Raw genomic sequence first — 5,612 nt, forward strand, 5'->3', positions numbered from 1 at the left:
AAACTGCTCCAGGGACCTGCATACTGCTGTGATGGACCTGAGTATGACATTGAGGCTGGCAACAAATATTTTTAAAGATGTTTTTTGAGGGTGGGAGGGGGTTAGTGACCACTGGGGGAGTAAGGGGAGGTCATCCCCGATTCTTTCCGGTGGTCATCTGTTTTTCTTACAACCAGTGCCTTGGTTGTAAGAAAAACAGGACCAGGTAAAGTCGTCCAAGTACTAGTCAGGGACACCCTTTTTTTCCATTATGGGTCAAGGACATCCATGTGTTAGGCACGCCCAAGTCCCGCCTTCGCTATGCCTCTGACACACCCCCACGCGAACTTTGGTCATCCCCACAACGGAAAGCAGTTGGGGGCGCCCAAAATCGGCTATCGATCATACCGATTTGGGCAACCCTGTGAGAAGGACGTCCATCTTCCGATTTGTGTCGCAAGATGGGTGTCCTCTTTCGAAAATGAGCCTGCTAGTGGCCAAATATAATTGAATATCTGGTGCCATGTTGTCCTCGAGTCAGATGTTGACATTTTGGTTTTGTCGGTGTTTTCGGCATCGTCATGGGATGGTATAATCCTCCTTTTTCCTTTTTGAATATATCTGAGGGGATTATGGTTACCCTTTTTCAGAAACCTAATTAGTACCAACGTTCTGTGCCACCAATCCCAGGGCCAGCAGTGGCTTCCCCCATGTCCATCTCAATAAACAGACTATGGACCTTTCTTCCAGGAACCTGTCCAAAACCTTTTTTAAACCCAGATACCACATCCAACAAGTTCAGAGCTTACTATTCTTTGAGTGAAAAAATATTTCTTCCTATTTGTTTTAAAAGCATTTCCATGTAATTTAATTGAATGTCCCCTGATCTTTGTACTTTTTGAACGAGTGAAAAATCGATTCACTTCTACACCACTCAGGATTTTATAGACCTCAATCATATCCCCCCTCAGCTGTCTCTTTTCCAAGCTGAAGAGCCCTAACCTCTTTAGCCTTTCCTCAAATGGCAGGTGTGTCATCCCTTTTATCATTTTGGTCGCTCTTGGAACCTTTTCCAATTCTGCTACATTTTTTGAGATATTGCAACCAGAACTGAATATAAGACTCAAGGTCAGGTGGCACCATGGAGCAATACAGAGGCATTATAGTATTCTTGGTATTATTTTGCATCCCTTTCCTAATAATTTTATAGAATTATTTACGGTGAGGCACCTGGACACATGACAGACCTTATTGACCTGCCAACCAGAAACACCAGAAAATCTGCACGATCATACCTAAACCTCCACTACCCAAACAACAAAGGACTCAAATACAAATCCACTTAGGCATCCAGCTTTTCCTACTTAAGCGCACAACTATGGAACGCACTGCCAAAAATAGTAAAAACTATGCCAGATCACCTTAAATTCCGGAAAGCACTAAAAACAGACCTGTTCAAAAGAGCATACCCCACCGACCCAACATAAAAATACAGGCCCCCTGCGACACGATGTAACCAAAGAACGTAATGGACATTACCTGACTCCTCCTCCCCTCCCTCCCTCCCTAAATTTCTCCCAATTGTACCTACCATACATGTACCTTATCTACCACAATATCACCTTGTATTCATTCACATCATGTATTTGTTCAGACCGGAATCGGCTAACGCCATTAACGGTAATATGTAAGCCACATTGAGCCTGCAAAAAGGTGGGAAAATGTGGGATACAAATGCAATAAATAAATAAATAAAAATTGTGTGCGCAAATTGGACCCAGGCCCAAATTGGGGCATGCAATCTTTGTCGGCTTTCACAGAATTAGGGGTATGGGGTATTTCTCTAACTGTGCATGCAGGTCCCTACTTTCCTTTACAGAACACTTGCATACAGGGGCGGACTGACCATTCAAGCAATCCGGGCAGTGCCTGAGGGCCCAGAGGCTCTGCCCAGGGCCAGCGGCCACCGCACATTACAGCCCTCCCCGGTCTAGTGTCCTCTCTTTCCTGCACCGCTGCTGCTACTCTGCTCACAGCACCATCGTATTTTAAAAACAGCTGCCGAGACTCCACAAGACTACCACGGTAAGTTTCAGCAGCCATTTTGAAAACCACAGCGGCGCCGGGCACAGTGGAGATAGCAGGTAAGTAAGAGTGGGGTTCTTCCTGCCCCCGAAGAAGCCCACTAGACTACCAAAGCCCTTCAAGGTAGGACTGGGGAGGGCCCCACTTTGCATCAGGGGTCTGTAGTGTGCAGGAGGGGGGCAGTGGTACAGCGGTGGGGCGGCAGACGTGACCTTTACTGTCCAGGGGCCCCGATCACTGTCAGTCCACCCCTGCTTGCATAACCAATGAAATATGTCCTATAATTTAGGTAGGAGAACTTATGCCCCGCCTAGAACTGGTACAGGGCTCACATCTAATTCACAACTGATACTAATCAGTCACAGCACTACATCTGCACCCTGTTCTGCACTTAACTATGAGCCCCGCTTGCAAGCGTAATAGCAATGCGCAGAACACCTTCCGGCTCCACCCCTCCCATTTCACTTCCTCCCTGGCAGAACTAATAGTTTTAAGGTGGCTCAGGCTATCTGAGGGCCCACCCCTCCGGTCTCACTTCCTCCCTGGGAGGGACTAATGGTTTAAGGTGGCTCAGGCTATCTGAGTGGCCTGTTCTTAAGGGTGCGGGACAGTGTTCTGTATAACCCCTCAATAGCTGTTTGTATTAAGTTTAATACTGAAAGGTTTGGCAGGCAGGCAGTTCGGTTAAGGGGACACCTGATTTCAGTGCCCTGATGTTCACTTGATTTCCTACTGTCTGGACCTACCCCCCACCCCAACAGGCACACTATGAATCCACAAGGCAATCTGCTTTTTTTGTCTTTTTAGCTCCTAAATTATGGAACGACTTACCCCTCACATATCAGATCAGAACTTTCATTTCCGAAATGTAAATCCCAACTCAAAGCCTTTTACTTTCAGCAGGCTTTTGGATTTGAGCCGGCCCAGGCTGCTGCCCCCCCCCCCCCCCCGGATTACTGCACATACCCCCTCCCACTCATCCCGAAGTACCTTGGCTGGCCCCGCCAGCTGCAGGCAGTGTAGCTCCTTCCTCTGCTTGCCCCTGTGTGGCTGCTTTCCTCAGGTCGCACATGCTCCGTCTCAAAACTGAGCATGCGTGGCCTGAGGGCCCAGCAGCTGCTAGGCAGGCAATGCAAGGGGTGCCCAGCGCTAGAGAGTTTCTCTCTCCTGCTGCTGTTGGGATGCGATCACCCGGGTCCCATCAGGAGCAGGCGAGAGAGAGAGAGAGAGAGCAACCCCGGCATCGGGCCCAGGGAACCCTTGCCCCCCCCCCCCCCCCCCCCGGCGGCCCTGCCCAGCAATACCTGACAGAGGTAGTTGGGAAATATCCAGGGGGTGTGCTGGTAAATTTTTAACAACAGACTCTTTCTCCAGACATAGCCAGCTCTGCAGTTGGAAGGGCCAGGGGGGGAGCAACACATCTCTCTCCTCCTCCCTCCCTTTCTGAAGGCACGCTAGGCATACCTTTGCTGGCAGCCATAAATGGACTGCCACCACTCCCAACCTCTTCCTCTGAGCAGCATCCTGGAACTTCTCACATATGCTCCAGAAATTCCAGCCTGCTGCTCAGAGCTGGAAACAAGGAGCTGGAGCAGCAGTAGTCTACTTACTTGGCTGGCAGGGCTCAGCATCCCCACCAGCAAAGTAAAAGAGAAATCAGCAGGGGGCCCAAGCCCACATTTGGAAGCCAGATGTTAAAGTAGCCATGGAGGGCCCTACTTTAACAACCGGCTCCCAAAATTCTTAAAAACTTAACCGGCTCTTGTGAGCCCGTGAGAGCCTGCTCCAGCACTCCACTGGAAATATCTACAAGAAAAAGCTGTGAAACCAACCATGACCATCTAAACTTCAAGAAATCACTAAAAACCAACCTCTTCAAAACGTCTACCCCACCGAGCCACCATAAATCCCCACACCCAGCAACAACAGCATAACCAATGATAGTACTGGAAAATATACAATCCTCATTCCCTTCGACCCTAATGTTCCCTGATACACACCTACCTCTTTCGACCACAATATAACCTTGTATTTGTTATCAACAGACTTGCCATTACGGTACTATGTAAGCCACATTGAGCCTGCAAATAGGTGGGAAAATGTGGGGTACAAATGTAACAAATAAATAAATAAAAAATAAATTCCAAAGAAATAGCCATTCTGAGTATCTGATTATTTTAATGTGTTGCCTATTGAGGAGATTAGTTTGTAATGATATAGCATTACCCTTATGAAGTCCAGTAGTTGACTTCTTGAAACAAGGAGTGGCCTAGTGGTTAGGGTGGTGGACTTTGGTCCTGAGGAACTGAGTTCGATTCCCACTTCAGGCACAGGCAGCTCCTTGTGACTCTGGGCAAGTCACATAAACCTCCATTGCCCCATGCAAGCCGCATTGAGCCTGCCATGAGTGGGAAAGCGCAGGGTACAAATGTAACAAAAATAAAATAGATACTATTAGAGATTCTACATGGAATGTTGCTACTATTGGAGATTCTACATGGAATGTTGCTATTCCACTAGCAACATTCCATGTAGAAGGCTGCGCAGGCTTCTGTTTCTGTGAGGTCTGACGTCCTGCACGTGCAGGACGTCAGACTCGCAGAAGCCTGCGTGGCCACATTGGTGATCTGCAAGGGCCGACTTCTACATGGAATGTTGCTAGTGGAATAGCAACATTCCATGTAGAATCTCAAATAGTAGCAACAGTGGAGGAGTGGCCTAGTGGTTAGGGTGGTGGACTTTGGTCCTGGGGAACTGAGTTTGATTCCCACTTCAGGCACGAGGCAGCTCTTTGTGACTCTGGGCAAGTCACTTAACCCTCCATTGCCCCATGTAAGCCGCATTGAGCCTTCCATGAGTGAGAAGCGCAGGGTACAAATGTAACAAAAATAAAAAATGCATCTGATTGTAGAGTTTAATAACAAAATCTTGGAGGGAGGAACAAGAGGAAAGGCCCAAAAGTTTGTCAGTTCTGTTGCCTGGTCCTGACTTTCACTTCCACATATAAACTGAGGAGCTAAAGAGGCTGCTGCCCTCTAGTGGCCCATTTTATACTTCTGAAATGCAAATGTTCAAGTCCGTAAACCGTTTGAAGTAAGAAATGAAACAGATCTTTCCCGTGTATCTTTGTGTTTCAGAAAACATACTGGGGTGGGGTTGACTCAGGAAAATTTGGGAGTCAGCCCTGTGAACGTTCAAACATTTTTTTCTAGTGACTTTACTGTTCATATGCAGGCCAGACTACTATAATTTTCGTATCCTATCTTTGATCTCACTGCCACACCAGTCCAGAACCTGCCAAGTTACCCATTCCAGGAGGGAGACTTTTGGCCAGTCCTGATTTTAAACTTACATCCCAAAGCAGTGTGGAATTTGTAGTCCATAATTCTGTCCATTGAAATCAGTGCTGCAGGTCCCATAAAGCACCATGATGAGGTTGGCAGAAATCCAGGACTGGACAAGAAGTCTCCCTCCTGGAATGGTAACTTGGCAGCTCTGCTAGTCTCAAAGGTTAATTTCGTTCAAATAACAGCATGTGACACTTTCAC

This window comes from Microcaecilia unicolor, chromosome 12, assembly GCF_901765095.1.
Source record: "Microcaecilia unicolor chromosome 12, aMicUni1.1, whole genome shotgun sequence".
In the NCBI taxonomy this organism is placed as follows: Eukaryota; Metazoa; Chordata; class Amphibia; order Gymnophiona; family Siphonopidae; genus Microcaecilia; species Microcaecilia unicolor.